This window comes from Nyctereutes procyonoides, unplaced genomic scaffold (assembly GCF_905146905.1).
Source record: "Nyctereutes procyonoides isolate TBG_1078 unplaced genomic scaffold, NYPRO_anot_genome, whole genome shotgun sequence".
Classification (NCBI taxonomy): Eukaryota; Metazoa; Chordata; class Mammalia; order Carnivora; family Canidae; genus Nyctereutes; species Nyctereutes procyonoides.
The window spans coordinates 25461857-25478739 of NW_026575140.1; positions in this window are offsets into that span (position 1 = coordinate 25461857).

Here is a 16883-nt window from a genome sequence, read left to right on the forward strand (position 1 = left end):
GGAATTGCTCATGCAGAAAATGTTTAGGGGCTCCCTCTGGGGGGTTTCTGAAGAGAAAGAGACTGCAGTGCAGAGGCAGGCTACACAAATGATTCTGAACAAGAGAGCTGCCTAATAAGAGCTCAGAGGAAGGAGCTGTTGCTTCCTCCTACAAGTAGGAAGATTTTAAGTCAGTTTCAGATACCTATCTGGAGTTTTTTTTAAAGATTTTATTTATTTATTCATGAGAACACACAGAGAGGAGAGAGAGAGGCAGAGACACAGGCAGAGGGAGAAGCAGGCTCCATGCAGGGAGCCCGACGTGGGACTCGATCCCGGGGCTCCAGGATCACGCCCTGAGCTGTAGGCGGCGCTAAACCGCTGAGCCACCGGGGCTGCCCCTATCTAGAGTTTCTAATGAATATTATGTAACCTCTGAAATCTTTAAGTCATTTTATTAATTATTTCTCAATCATCAAACCTGAAGGTACTCAGGGCTGGGAGATAGTTCCTCTTATTAGAATGGGAAGCTCTGAGGGTGGAGAGCCTCCTTCATCTGGGACCATCCAGTGTATGAATTGCTAGTATATTGGTAAGTTTCTCTTACTTAGAGGATCTTAGCTCATCTCTCAGTTTAGCAGAAATAGAAAAGAATTGAGGTTGAAATCGTCAAGTGAATTATATAAATTGTATAAAACTCTGAAAGTTTTAATGAGCTTGTAAGTGATTTAGAAAAGGAAATTGGGATTAGATTGCACTACCACTGGTACTGAGATCGCAGGTATATAATCAAACATATCTTTGCCTCAATTTCCTCATCTATAAATGGTGATATTTATAGTACCCATCTCATAGGGCTGTTGTAAGGTTTAAGTAAGTTTATTTAAATGCTTAAAATAAAGTCTGAAATACAGTGAAAATAAAACAAGTCATAGCTAATATTGTTGCTGTTCTTACTAGCTATTTAAGTGATGATGATATTGGATATTGTGCTAAAAAGATCAGGAAAGGAAAGCATCAGTTCCTGGGATACTCTGTATATTCTCCTACTCTTACCCGTGTTTAAATCCATGAAAAAGTTTTTCTTGTCAACAGGATTTGGAAAGTACTCACCTTCTGGTGTTTACTCTGCTCTACTCTGAATGCCACCCAAGAAGGTTTGACTATAAAGTGATGAGAAATCAGTGTTTTGGTTGGTAAATGTTTCCAAGTTCCAGAGGCTCTCACTAGAGACACAGAATTCTTTTTTTTTTTATTCATTTATGATAGTCACAGAGAGAGAGAGAGAGAGGCAGAGACATAGGCAGAGGGAGAAGCAGGCTCCATGCACCGGGAGCCCGATGTGGGATTCGATCCCGGGTCTCCAGGATCGCGCCCTGGGCCAAAGGCAGGCGCTAAACCGCTGCGCCGCCCAGGGTTCCAGAGACACAGAATTCTTAACTAGGGAGTGACGAGTACATGGATTATCAAAGGGTGATTGGAAAACAGTTTCTGATGTATCATCAAAGCCTACGCTGCTATTGATGGCATGAACTAATTGTCCTAAAATGTTAAAGAAGATAAACAAAATCTCATTTATGCTTCATCCTATGTTCATAAGTTATCTGTTGTGCCTATTAAAATATGTATCTATTGACTGAACTTCCATGGCAAAATTACTCTGCAAACTGTGAATAGAAAAAATTATCTCATAATAATAAAAAAGTCTATCTTCAACATTATACTCTGCAGTTAAAAACTGAAAGCTTTTCTTCTAAGATCAAGAACAAAGCAAGGATGCCCAATCCTACTACTTCTATTCAACATAGTACTGGAAGTCCTAGCCAGGGCATTAGACACCACCCGCTGCTGTCCCCGACACCCGCCCCTGACCCCCGACTCAAAAAAAGGGGGGGGGGGAATAAAGGGCATCTGATTTGGAAAGAAGTAAAATTATGTTTATTCACAGATGACATCATTTTTTATGTGGAAAATCCTAAAGATTACACAAAAAAGCCTGGTAGAACTAACAAATGAATTCAGCAAAGTTGTAGGATACAGAGCTGACACTAAAAAATTAGTTGCATGTGGGGTGCCTGGGTGCCTCAGTTGGTTGAGTGTCTGACTCTTGGTTTCAACTCTAGTTGTGATCTTAGGTTTGTGGGATCAAGCCCCACCTACGTTGGAGTCTGCTTAAGATTCTCTGCCTCTCCTTGTCCATCTGCCCATCCCCACACTTATGATCTCTCTCTCTCTCTAAAATAAATAAATAAAATCTTTTAAAATTTAGTTGTGTTTGTATGTACCAATAGTAAAGTATCCAAAAAGGAAATTAAGAAAACAGTCCTATTTATAATAGCACTAAGAGGAATAAAATTATTAGAAGCAAACTTAACCAAGGAGATGTAACATTTGTACACTGAAGACTACAAAACATTGCTGAAAGACTTTAAAGAAGACACAAGTAAATGGAAACACATCCCATGTTCATGGATTGGGAGTCTTAATATCATTAAGATGTCCTTCCTGCAAAGCTATATACAGATTTAATGCAATTCTTATCAAAACCCAATGGTATTTTTTTGGCAGAAATAGAAAAAGCCATCCTAAAGTTAATATGAGATCTCAGAGGACCCTAAATAGCCAAAACAATCTTGAGAAAGAAGAACAAAGCTGGAGGCTTCACACTTTCTGATTTCAAAACATATTACAAAGATACAGTAATCAAAACAGTATATTATTGGCATAAAGACAGACATATAATCAGTAGAACAGAATAGAGAGCCCATGTAGTTTAATAATCTTCATAAAGGATGCCAAGACTAGGGATCCCTGGGTGGCGCAGTGGTTTGGCGCCTGCCTTTGGCCCAGGGCGCGATCCTGGAGACCTGGGATCGAATCCCACATCGGGCTGCCGGTGCATGGAGTCTGCTTCTCCCTCTGCCTGTGTCTCTGCCTCTCTCTCTTTCTCTCTCTGTGGCTATCTTAATTAATTAATTAATTAATTAATTAAAAAAAAAGGATGCCAAGACTACACAATGGGGAAAGGACAGTCTTTGCAACAAATGGTGCTGGGAAAATCAAACATCCAGATGTAAAAGAATGAAGATGGCTTGAAAAAGAAAAGCAAATTTGGAGGCATCACAATTCTGGACTTCAAATTCTATTATAAAGCTCTAGTGATTAAGACAGTATGCTATTAACACAAACATAGATACATAGATCAATGAAACTGAACAGAGAACCCAGAAATAAATGCATAACTATATGGGCAATTAGTCTTCAACCAAGCCAGAAAGAATATCCAAGGGGAAAATGACCGTCTTTTCCACAAATGGTGTTGGAAAACTGGACAGCAACATGCAAGAGAATGAAACTGGACCACTTCCTTACATGAAACACAAAAATGGAATAAAAATGGATTAAAGACCTAAAAATGAGACTTGACACCTTAAAAATCCTGGAGGAAAGCACATGCCATAGCCTCTTTGACATCAGCCACAGTAACTTCTTTCTAGATATGTCTCCTCCTCCTGGGGCTTCTGGGTAGCTCAGTGGGTTGAGCATCTGCCTTTGGCTCAGGTCATGGTCCCAGGGTCCTGGGATTGAGCCCCACATCGACCCCACATCAAACCCACATTGAGTACCCCGCTCTGTGGGGAGCCTGCTTTTCCCTCTCCCTCTACCTGCCACTTGCCCAGCTTGTTCTCTCTCTCTCTCTCTGTGTCAAATAAATAAATAAATAAATAATAAATAAATAAATAAATAAATAAATAAAATCTTTAAAAAATAGATATGTCTCCATAGGCAAGGGATGCCTTTAATGTCTTTTTGTTGTCTGATTGCTGAGGCTAGGACTTCCAATACTATGTTGAATAGCAGTGGTGAGAGTGGACATCCCTGTCTGGTTCCTGATCTTAGGGGAAAGGCTCCCAGTGCTTCCCCATTGAGAATGATATTTGCTGTGGGCTTTTCGTAGATGGCTTTTAAGATATCGAGGAAAGTTCCCTCTATCCCTACACTCTGAAGAGTTTTGATCAGGAATGGATGCTGTATTTTGTCAAATGCTTTCTCTGCATCTAATGAGAGGATCATATGGTTCTTGGTTTTTCTCTTGCTGATATGATGAATCACATTGATTGTTTTACGAGTGTTGAACCAGCCTTGTGTCCCGGGGATAAATCCTACTTGGTCATGGTGAATAATTTTCTTAATGTGTTGTTGGATCCTATTGGCTAGTATCTTGTTGAGAATTTTTGCATCCATGTTCATCAGGGATATTGGTCTGTAATTCTCCTTTTTGGTGGGGTCTTTGTCTGGTTTTGGAATTAAGGTGATGCTGGCCTCATAGAATGAATTTGGAAGTACTCCATATCTTTCTATCTTTCCAAACAGCTTTAGTAGAATAGGTATGATTTCTTCTTTAAACGTTTGATAGAATTCCCCTGGGAAGCCATCTGGCCCTGGACTCTTGTGTCTTGGGAGGTTTTTGATGACTTCTTCAATTTCCTCCCTGGTTATTGGCCTGTTCAGGTTTTCTATTTCTTCCTGCTCCAGTTTTGGTAGTTTGTGGCTTTCCAGGAATGTGTCCATTTCTTCTAGATTGCCTAATTTATTGGCGTAGAGCTGTTCATAATATGTTTTTAAAATCGTTTGTATTTCCTTGGTGTTGGTAGTGATCTCTCCTTTCTCATTCATGATTTTATTAATTTGAGTCTTCTCTCTCTTCTTTTTAATAAGGTTGGCTAATGGTTTATCTATCTTATTAATTCTTTCAAAGAACCAACTCCTGGTTCTATTGATCTGTTCCACAGTTCTTCTGGTCTCAATTTCGTTGATTTCTGCTCGAATTTTAATTAACTCTCTTCTGCTGGGCGTCGGGTCGATTTGCTGCTTCTTCTCTAGCTCCTTTATGTGTAAGGTTAGCTTTTGTATTTGAGTTCTTTCCAGTTTTTGAATGGATGCTTGTATTGCGATGTATTTCCCCCTCAGGACTGCTTTTGCTGCATCCCAAAGATTTTGAACAGTTGTATCTTCATTCTCATTAGTTTCCATGAATCTTTTTAATTCTTCCTTAATTTCCTGGTTGACCCTTTTATCTTTTAGCAGGATGGTCCTTAACCTCCACGTGTTTGAGGTCCTTCCAAACTTCTTCTTGTGATTGAGTTCTAATTTCAAGGCGTTATGGTCTGAGAATATGCAGGGGACGATCCCAATCTTTTGGTATCGGTTCAGACCCAATTTGTGACCCAGTATGTGGTCTATTCTGGAAAAAGTTCCATGTGCACTTGAGAAGAATGTGTATTCAGTTGAGTTTGGATGTAAAGTTCTGTAGATATCTGTGAAATCTATCTGGTCCAGTGTATCATTTAAAGCTCTCGTTTCTTTGGAGATGTTGTGTTTAGAAGACCTATCAAGGGTAGAGAGAGCTAGATTGAAGTCACCAAGTATAAGTGTATTATTATCTAAGTATTTCTTTACTTTGGTTAATAATTCGTTTAAGTATTTGGCAGCTCCCACATTCGGGGCATATATATTGAGGATTGTTAAGTCCTCTTGTTGGATAGATCCTTTAAGTATGATATAGTGTCCCTCTTCGTCTCTCACTACTGTCTTCGGAGTGAATTTTAGTTTATCTGATATAAGGATGGCTACCCCTGCTTTCTTTTGAGGGCAAGGGAAATAAAAGCAAAAATAAACTACTGGGACTTCATTGAAATTAAAAGCTTCTGGAGAGTGAAGGAAGCAATCAACAAAATAAAAAAGCAACTTATGGAATGAGAGAAGATATTTGCAAATGACATATCTGATAAAGGGTTAGTACCCAACAAATATAAAGAATTTCCAAACTCAACACCCTCAAAAAGAATAATCCAATTAAAAATGGGCAGAAGACATGATTAGACACTTTTCCAAAAAAGACATATAGATGGCCAACAGACACATGAAAAGATGCTCAACATCGCTCATTATTCGGGAAATACAAATCAAAACTACAATGAGATATCACCTCACACCTGTCACAATGGCTGAAATCAACGATGCAAGGTGAGAATGTGGAGAAAGGGGAATCCTCTTGCACTGTTGGTGGGAATGCAAACTGGTGCAGCCACTCCAGAAAATAGTATGGAGTTTCCCTCAAAAAGTTAAAAATATAACTACCCTATGATCCAGCAATTGCAGTACTAGATATTTACCCAAAGAATACAAAACTACTAATTCAAAGGGATGCATGCACCCCAATGTTTATATGAGCATTATTTACAATAGCCAAATTATGGAAACAGTCCATCAACTGATGAATGGATGAAGAAGATGTGGTACATATATAGTTATTTCATATATGAAATAAGTGAAATAAGTCAGAGAAGGACAGATACCACATGATTTCACTCATGTGTAGAATTTAAGAAACAAATCAGCAAATGGGAAAAAAAGAGAGAGAGGCAAACCAAGAAACAAATTCTTAATTATAGAGAACACATTGATAGTTACCAGAGAGGAGGTGGGTAGGGGCATGAGTTAAAGAGGTGATGGGGATTAAGGAGTGCATTTTTTGTGATGAGCACAGGGTGTTTTATGGAAGTGTTGAATTGGGATGCCTGGGTGGCTCAGTGGGTGAGCATCTGCCTTCAGCTCAGGGCATGATCCCGGGGTCCTGGGATTGAGTTCTGTATCAGGCTCCCCTAGGGGCCTGCATCTCCCTCTACATGTGTCTCTGCCTCTCTCTGTGTGTCTCTCATGAGTAAATAAATGAAATCTTTTTAAAAAGTGTTAAATTACTATATGGTACACCTGAAACATATATAATAACACTGTATGTTAACTAACTGAAATGAAAAACTTTAAAAAAGAATGAAGATGGACCTTTATTTTACATCATATACAAAAATCAACTCAGAATGGACTGTAGACCTAAATGTATCACTGGAAACTATAAAACTCTTAGAAGAAAACAAGGAGAAAAGCCTCATGACATTTGAATGGGTAACAATTTCTTGTATATGACTGAAAGTACAAGCAACAAAAGCAGAAATTACACAAATGGAACCATACTAAACTTAAAAACTTCTGTGCATCCTACTGGGGATTTACCCCAAAGATACAGATGCAGTGAAAAACCTAGACACCTGCACCCCAATGTTTATAGCAGTAATGTCCACAATAGCCAAACTGTGGAAGGAGCCTCAGTGTCCATCGAAAGATGAATGGATAAACAAGATTTGGTCTATATATACAATGGAATATTACTCAGCCATTAGAAACGACAAATACCCACCATTTGCTTCAATGTGGATGGAAGTGGAGGGTATTATGCTGAGTGAAGTAAGTCAATCGGAGAAGGACAAACATTATATGGTTTCATTCATTCAGGGAATATAAAAAATAGTGAAAGGGATTAAAGGAGAAAGGAGAGAAAATGAGTGGGAAATATCAGAGAGGGTGACAGAACAGGAGAGACTCCGAACTCTGGGAAACAAACAAGGGGTAGTGGAAGGGGAGGTGGGCAGGGGGATGGGGTGACTGAGAAGGGCACTTGACAGGATGAGCACTGGGTGTTACATTATATGTTGGCAAATCGAACTCCAATAAATAAAATATACCAAAAAATTTCTGTGCATCAAAGGACACAACAGAGTAAAAAGGCAACCTAGGCAATGGGAAAAAATACTTGTACATCTGATAAGACATTAATATCCATAATATATAAAGAACTGCTATAACTTAATAGTAAAGAGTCAAGTAACCCTATTAACAATTAGGTGCTATGGAATTAATTATGTATCTCCATAATATCCCTATGTGAAACCCTAGCATCCAATGTGATGGTATTTGGAGCTGGGGCATTTGGAAGGTAATTAGTTAGATGAGTCATGAGAGTGTGGTCCTCATGATGGGATTAGTGCCCTTAAGAAGAGAGATTTCTGGGACACCTGGGTGGCTCAGCAGTTGAGTGTCTGTCTTTAGCTCAGGGTGTTATCCGGGAGATCAAGTCCCACATTGGACTCCCTGCATGGAGCCTGCTTCTCCTTCTGCCTGTGTCTCTGCTTATCTCTCTGTGCGTGTCTTATGAATAAATAAATAGAATCCTAAAAAAAAAGAGAGATATTTCTTTTTTTTCTCTCTCCAAGACTGTGCATATACAAACAAGGGGTCATGGGAGCACATGGCAAGATGGAGGCTGCCTACGAGTCAAAAAGAGAACTGGATTGTGATGAAACTCTAATCTTGGGCTTCCAGCCGAAAACAAATATCTATGGTTTACACCACTTAGTCTATGGTATTTTATTATTGCTGATCAATATAATGGCAAAAGGTCTTGAATAGACATTTCTCCAAAGATGTACAAATGGCCAACAAACACATGAAAAGATGCTCCATGTAACTAATCCTTAGGGAAATGAAAATTAAAATTGCAATTAGATATTATCTTATATCCATTAAGATGATTACTATGGAAAAAGCAGTAACAAGTGTTGGCAAAGATGTGGAGAAATTGCAACTCTTGCGCACTCTTGGTGAGAATGTGAAATGTTGCAGCTGTCATGAAAAACAGCATGGAGTTTCCTCCATAAATTAAAAACAGAACTGCTGGGGCAGCCTGGGTGGCTGAGCAGTTTAGCATCGCCTTCAGTCCAGGGCCTGACCCTGGAGACCCAGGATCGAATCCCACGTCAGGCTCCCTACATAGGAGCCTGCTTCTCCCTTTGCCTGTGTCCTCTCTCTCTCTCTCTCTCTGTGTGTCTCTCATGAATAAATAAATAAAATCTTTAAAAAAGAAAAACAAAACAAACCAGAACTGCCATATCATTTAGGAATCCAACTCCTGGGTATATATGCAAAAAATTGGAAATAGAATTTTGAATAAATATTTGTACACTCATGGTCATTGCAGCATTATTCATAATAGCTAAGACCCGGAAACAACCTAAATGTCCATTGACAAATAAATGGATAAAGAAAATGTCATATATATATGCGCACACACACAAACACACAGGCACAATGGAATATTATTCAGCCTTAAAAATGAAGGATATCTTGTATTATGTTACATCACAGATGGACTTTGAGGATATTATGCTAATTGAGATACATATCACAAAATACAAATACTGCGTGATTCCACTGAGGAATCCAGGGCCTTTGGTGCGGAGGGGAGGAAATGGGAAGTTGTTGTTCGATGGGTACAGAGTTTCAGTCACACACGATGAAAAAGATCTAAAAATCTATTGTTTAACAATGTGCATATAGTCAACAATACCATGCTGTATACATAAACATCATTAAGAGGGTAAATTTATGCTGTTATTATTATATTTTGTAACCACAACAAAAAAATTGAGTGCAGTGGGGATTTTAGCTGAGTCAAAGCTGTATAGATATATGGTAAACCATGAGGCATGTGTTCCCTATAAAGACTTTCTTTTCATGTCCAAACCTTTGTGGACAACCACACATTGTGTTTTCAAATCTCTTACACTACTTTTAAGAGCCTAAGGAATCTGGGGTCTCTGGGAGGCTCTGTTGGTTAAGTGGCCAACTTTTGGTTTCAGCTCAGATCACGATCTCAGTGTCATGCAATCGAGCCTCCCGTGGAGCCCTGCATTGGACTCTGTGCCCAGCAGGGAGTCTTATTCTGTCCCTCTGCTCCTCCCCTGACTCATCCTCTCTCTCTCTCTCTCTCTCAAATACATAAATATTTAAAAAGAAAAAAATTAAAAAGGAGCCTAAGGAATCAGAAATCTATAGACATAATCATAGACCTAATCCAAGTTGCTTTCTACAGTTTAGGGAGATGGACTCTTTTTTTTTTAATATTTTATTTATTTATTCATGAGAGACACAGACTGAGAGAGAAAGGCAGAGACGCAGGCAGAGGGAGAAGCAGGCTCCACGCAGGGAGCCCGATGTGGGACCCGATCCCGGGACTCTAGGATCACACCCTGGACCAAAGGCAGGCACTAGACCACTGAGCCACCCAGGGATCCCTGGGAGATGGACTCTTCCCCCAAACTCTCTTGTCTGGGGACGCCTGGGTGGCTCAGTGGTGGGGCATCTCTCTTCGGCTCAAGGTGTGATCCCAGAGTCCCAGGATCAAGTCCCACATCAGGCTCCCTGCTGATGGAGCCTGTTTCTAGCTCTGCCTGTGTCTTTGCTTCTGTGTATGTCTTTCATGAATAAATAAATAAAATCTTAAAAAAAATAAATTTAAAAAAGGATGATAAATTTTAAATATATAGAAAGAAGAGGGGCATCTGGGTGGCTCAGTGGTTGAGCCTCTGCCTTTGGCTCGGGGTGTGATCCCAGTCTCCCATCTGTGTCCATTCCTCCTTGGAGAAGTATATGGAAATGTCTTTGAAAGCATCTTTGGCCTAGAGAAAATAATAGATTCCATCAGTGACTTACTAATACAGGTCAGAACTTTGACCTGGGCTTTCTCCCTCACCTTAAACGTAGTGTGTTCCCTGACTCTTCTGAGTGCTCACTGAAGCAAGGGTAGAGAGCTTCTCTCCTTCCTGATGGTATCCTGATTAACTGAACAAACCCCAAGCATTTTACTAGCTCTCTCCTGACAAAGAGCAATTGCTGATGCTACTGTCCCTTTCCTCCCCACCCCTCAGTGCTGTAAAGGAGCAAGTGCCTCCATCTTGTGTACATTCACAGAGAGGGTCACTCACCCGTGCAGGCCAGTCACTCACTCCTCCAGGGACCAGCTTCTTGTCATCAGGCCCCTCACCTTGGGCTTCCATCCTGTTCTTCCTGAGGCTCTCTCAGGGGTCTCCTCTGGGAACCTGTTGTTGCTCACGGTGCTGGGACCTCCAGGCGGGTCTTGCTCTGACTCTGAGACTGGCAACAGCCCCATGAGTCTCTGTGCCCCAAGGCCAAGGCGCCTGTGGAAAAAGAAGGTGCTGAGAGGGGGTGCTAGCACAGATCACTGAGCCAAGCTGTCTTTTCCTTTTGGGTGTGGTATCCACAACAAGAAGATGTGGGGACCCCAGAGCGGATTAAAAAGTGCAGGTGAGGTCTGGGGGTATTGCTGGGATGAAGGAGTCTCTACTGGCAACGACAGACCATCCTAACATGATCTAGTTTTTTTTTATTATTATTATTTTATTTTATTCCACTGCAGCTCTGCCCATCTGAGGAAAGGGGGCAAAGGCGCCTGGAGGGATGTGGCTGTGGGAATTTGATGAGACTCCTGAGGTGAAGGACGAGAAGAGCACCAAGGAGACCTGGAGGTCCCTGAATGCCAGGCCTGGGGACAGACGGACTATCACAGGTCTGTTCCAGGGAGAGGAAGTGAGTTATTTCTCAAAGAAGGGTTTCTTTGGATGTCACCTGATAATTCTGGAGAAATGTGGATATAAACAGGCTCCATCTCTAAGCGACAGAGAGATCTCAGAGTGAGGAGATTTGCTCTCACTCAGGCTGAGGGAATTGGGGTTTCTTCTGTCAAGGGTATTTGCGGCATTAGGCGGAGGATATTTGGGGTTTCTCAGGCTGATGATAGTGGCAATCTCTCAGGACAAGATTTGAGATCTTGCAGACCGAAGAGATTTAGAATGCTCAGATTGAGAGGATTTGGGATCTTCCGGACTGAGGAAATTTAAGGTCTCTCATTCTGAGGAGATTTGGAGTCTGTCATCAATGGGCTTTAGGTTTCCTGACATTGAGGTTACTTGGGGACTTTGAAGCTGAAGGGATTTAAGAGTTCACAGGCTGAGGGCATTCAGGGTCTCTGAGGTGGGATCTGAAGGTTTCAGGGTCAGGGTTTATAGAAGGGCTTCTCAGGGCACGGCAAAAGCCTCTGTGCTCCCCTCAGTCCGCCCCGGCCTCCCTTACTGCCGACCCTGGTCTGGCGCTCCCGCGGAGTTCCCGCCAGTTTCCCGCCCGGCGAGAGGTAAGCCGCCGCCGCCGCCGCCGCTACTGAGGTGTAGTGTGCGGTCAGACAGAAGCCACCAATCAGGGCTGCAATCAAAGTGGCCCCGCCAATTGGCGGTCCCGAGGGGTCTAATGGGGCGGGGCGTAGGGCGAGCCGCGTGTGTCAGTCATGGACAGAGCCCCACCCCCGTGGACGGTCCCGCCCCACGCCGCGGGGATTGGCTGCTCTGAGTCCAATGAGTGTCTGTCAAGAAGCCTCCAGCGCGCAGGCGCAGTATGGCAGTTTTCATTTTTTTTTTTTTATAAATTAATTTTTATTGGTGTTCAATTTACCAACATACAGAATAACACCCAGTGCTCATCCCGTCAAGTGTCCCCCTCAGTGCCCGTCACCCATTCACCCCCACCCCCCGCCCTCCTCCCCCTCCACCACCCCTAGTTCATTTCCCAGAGTTAGGAGTCTTTATGTTCTGTCTCCCTTTCTGATATTTCTCACACATTTCTTCTCCCTTCCCTTATATTCCCTTTCACTATTATTCATATTCCCCAAATGAATGAGAACATACACTGTTTGTCCTTCTCCGGTTACTGTGGCCAAGTTCAAAAAGGGTGTTGCCTGAGTTCTCCTCTGGGATTTTGATGGAATCTTGTCTCACATTTAGATCTTTCATCTATTTTGAGTTTATCTTTGTGTATGGTGCAAGAGAGTGGTCCAGTTTCATTCTTCTGCATGTGGATGTCCAATTTTCCCAGCACCATTTATTGAAGAGACTGTCTTCCAGTGGATCGTCTTTTCATTGTTTTCTGAACCTAAGTGTTGGTGAAATCCTGCAAAGGCAGGAGGCTGAGCAGAGAGAGTATCTGGCAGCCCAGGCTGAGCCTTGAGCACTGAGCTGACGGTAGGTCTTTAGGGTGGACCTAACCATCCTGTGTCCTGACAAAGGTTCTTTGCTCTACCACACTTTCATCAGGCTCTAGAAGGGTGTCCTATGCCCATCTGTGCCCTGCCTTATAAAATACACTTTTAGCCAAAGCTATATGACCATTTAGTATACAGTGAATATAGCATTACATTCAGGGAACAACTATATAACTCAGTAATGTCTGATGAGACAATGTATAGACACACAAATAAAATCTATATGGCCCAAAGTTTTCAGCCCAACAAATGGAATAGTAAGTATATTAGAAAACCACTTAGGGGGATCCCTGGGTGGCTCAGCGTTTGGCCCCTGCCTTTGGCTCAAGGCGTGATCCTGGAGTCCTGGGATGGAGTCCTGTGTCAGGCTTCCCAGCGTGGGGCCTGCTTCTGCTCTGTGTCTGCTCTCTCTCTCTCTCTCTCTCTGTGTGTGTGTGTCTATCATGAATAAATAAATAAATAAATAAATAAATCTTTAAAAAAAACACTTGAATCTTACACTGTACACAAAGATAAACTCGAAATGGTTGAAAGCTCTAAATGTGAGACAAGAATCCATCAAAATCCTAGAGGAGAACACAGGAAACACCCTTTTTGAACTTGGCCATGGCAACTTCTTAAAAGATACATCTATGAAGGCAAGGGAAACAAAAGCAAAAATGAACCATTGGGACTTAATCAAGATAAAAAACTTCTGCACAGCAAAAGAAACAGTCAACAAAACTAAAAGACAACCTACAGAATGGAGAAGATATTTGCAAATGACATATCAGATAAAGGGCTAGTATCCAAGCTCTATAATGAACTTATCAAACTCAGCACCCAAGAAACAGAAAATTCAGTCATGAAATGGGCAGAAGACATGAACAGAAATTTCTCCAAAGCAGACCTACACGTGGCCAACAGACACCTGAAAAAAATGCTCCGTATCACTTGGCCACCAGGGAAATACAAATCAAAACCACAACGAGATACATCTTACACTAGTGAGAATGGTGAAAATTAACAAGACAGGAACAAATGTTGGAGAGGATGTGGAGAAAGGGGAACCCTCTTGCACTGTTGGTGGCAATGCAAACTTGTATAGCCACTTTGGAAAACAGTATGGAGGTTCCTGAAGAAGTTAAAATAGAGCTACCCTACGACCCAGCAATTGCACTACTGGGTATTTACTCCAAAGACACCTGCACCCCAATGTTCATAGTAGCCATGTCCACAATAGCCAAACTGTAGAAGGAGCCATGATGTCCTTTGACAGATGAATAAGGAAGATGTAGTCTATATATACAGTGGAATATTACTCAGCCATCAGAACAGGAGAGGAGGGGAACTGGGTGGAAAACATTAGAGAGGGAGACAAACCATGAGAGACTACTAACTCTGGGAATCAACTGTAGTATTTTTAATGTTGGCCTGACTAGATTTTAGTTCTTTTATCTCTACAGTAAGGGATTCTCTAGTATCTTCTGTGCCCTTTTCCAGCCCAGCTACTATCCTTATAATCATTGTTTTAAATTCTAGTTCAGACATCTTACTCATATCTGTATTGACTAACTTCCTACCTGTGAGTATTGCTTCACATTCTTTTTTGGGAGAAGTGTCTTCAATCTATTCTATTGTTTGATTAGAGCATCATGTGTTTAACCATTCTGCTGCTGTTTGACAACATTCAGGTGGATTCCAACTTTTGTTTGTTTTGGGGTGTGTGTATGTGTATCTATTGCCGTGCAGCTATCTGATCCTCGAGCTGTATCATCCTAACACTGAAATGGCTTGAAACAACATTCTTTATCATTTCTGGTGCTGGCATTGGATGGCTGGTTGGGTTCTACTGGTCAACCCTGGGCTCGCTCAAGCAGCAGCTGTCCACTGGAGGGTCAGCTGAGTTTGAAGGTCCAGCTTGCCACATTCACATGTCTGGCAGTTGGTCCCAGCTGAGTTCTGGCTGCTTCTCTTCTCCTCAATGCCTCTCAAGCTGGGAGCCAGACCTCGGGGCCACCTGTGGGGAAGCTCCAAGGAGGAAGCTGCCCAATGGGGGTAGCCCTGGGGCTCCCGTGTGTGGGAGTTGGGGTGGGGAAGGGACTGGGGTCCCTCAGTCCCCTCTGCTGCCAGGCCCCTAGGCTGAGCTCCATTCTCACTCAGCCCCTTCTTGCTAGGGCGTGGAGGATGCCTTCCACATGCTGGTGTGAGAGATCCAACAGCACAAGGTGCAAAAGCTGAGCCCTCCTGGTGAGGGTGGTCCAGGCTGCATGAGCTGCAAGTACCTGCTGTCCTGACGTCCTTTCCAGGGCCACTCTGACAGCCCCGATGGCCATCTCTGCCCCAGGAGCACAGGCATGGGGCAAGAAAGGAAGGAAGCTCCACAGGAGGCCAGCTAGCCTAGACTCTCTGGACAGAGTGACCACAGACCTCCCAGGATGCTTTGCACAGACTGTCATGAACTGACACCACCGACCTCCGGCTGTCACTCTCCTACCAGTTCTGTCCTGGCCTGCTGGGCACAGGCCGAATCATGGTAAATTCTTTGATGGTCCTGACCCTGGCATCTGACATTGGAAGGCACTTGGGAACATCAGCTTTGTCTGCCTGGCAGCCCCTCTGCAGGAGCTAGTCAGGGGGCCTGGGCTGTGCCCCCTCTTCCTTTCTTAGGGTCTATCTCATGCTACTTGCACAGAGCTCTGAGAGATGCAGAAATAGGCTGGCTGTGCATTTTAACACAACAACACTTTATTGAACTTTCAACAGCAAACAGGGGCTCAGAGTCAAGGGTGCATGCCTTCCCCTGGGGAGGGAGACTTCCTTGTCCTTTAGGAGAAAACTGAAATCACATGGGGGTGCGATTGCTAGAATTCCCCACCTTAGACCCTATGCTGACTCTGGGTAGGGGCACATTTCCTGAATTTGGTCCATGAGAGGCAGTTCTGAGGACAGCAGACCTGACCTGGACCTGTAGATTTTGGGTTCCTGGGCTGGGTCCCAGCATTTCTGCTGGACCCTGGCCTCTGGCCCATTGGTGCCAGGTGACTGACTGCTCGAGACCCAGCATGTGGAGGAACCTGCTTCATAGTGTGGGTGAGGGTGGGGCCCACCGGCCTGTTCCTGCTACCCTTTAGCTAGGGTGTCCTGAGCTCCCAGAGCTGCCCTAGGTCAGAGACCTGGATCTGTGGGGCATGCCCAGGTCCCAGGTGGCCACATACTGCTCTGAGATGGCTCACCCAGCCTTGGGGCAGAATCCAGGACTGGCCAGGGCCACAGGGGGCTTGATCCCATCAGTCTTCCTTCTGGCCCTGGGGGGGCTCATGTCATCTCTGGGCCAGACCAGCCCAGGTCCCTCTGGGTCAGGGACTTGTGTCCTGTGTATGGAGTGCCACTCTCCAGGAAGGACAGTGAGACGAGGCAAGGCATAGTGCCGGCTGGTCAGAGCCTCAGGGCCCCCACACCCATCATCATGCTCTGCTCCACAGGCTTGCGAGCATCAAGCTTCCCTATAGACATGGAGGTCAGAGGGTCGCAGGCATGTGCAGGTCTTGGGGCAGCTGGCTCAGTTTTGCCCTGGCTCTGTCCTGGCTGTGCCAGTCACTGCCCAGTGAAGGGCATGAGCTGCAGTGGTCACAAGACAGGAAGGGTGTCCTGGGCCCTAGAGCATCATCTTTAGTGGGCTAGGTGAACCCCATCACGAGAGTCCCAGGGGGATTCCAGGGCCTGGTCTGTCATGTGGCCTCTGGGGTAACCCGGGCAGGTGCTGAAGGGAAAGGGACCCAGTGTTCTGGCTTCAAGCCCATGTCCAAGGGCCACCTGCCTGTACCATTCTGTTCACTGGGAAGATGGGGAGGGAATTCCATCACTGTGGGGGCAGCTGGATCAGAGATGGAGCCCCCAGTGTTCCTGGACACAGGTGTACAGCCATGGGCTCTGGGGAGCTTCCCTCCTGCAGCAGTCCCTTGGCCTTGAGGATGGTCCAGGCTCCTCAGGTTGGGTGGCTGGGCCTGGGGAGGCCAACTCGTCCACTCTGGGCAGTATCTTAACTCCAGGAGAAGGGAGGAAAGGCCTGGGCATCAGGGATACTTGCTCCAGGCCCAGGGGCATCGTGGGGAACTCTTCAGGTCCCACTAGAAGGAGG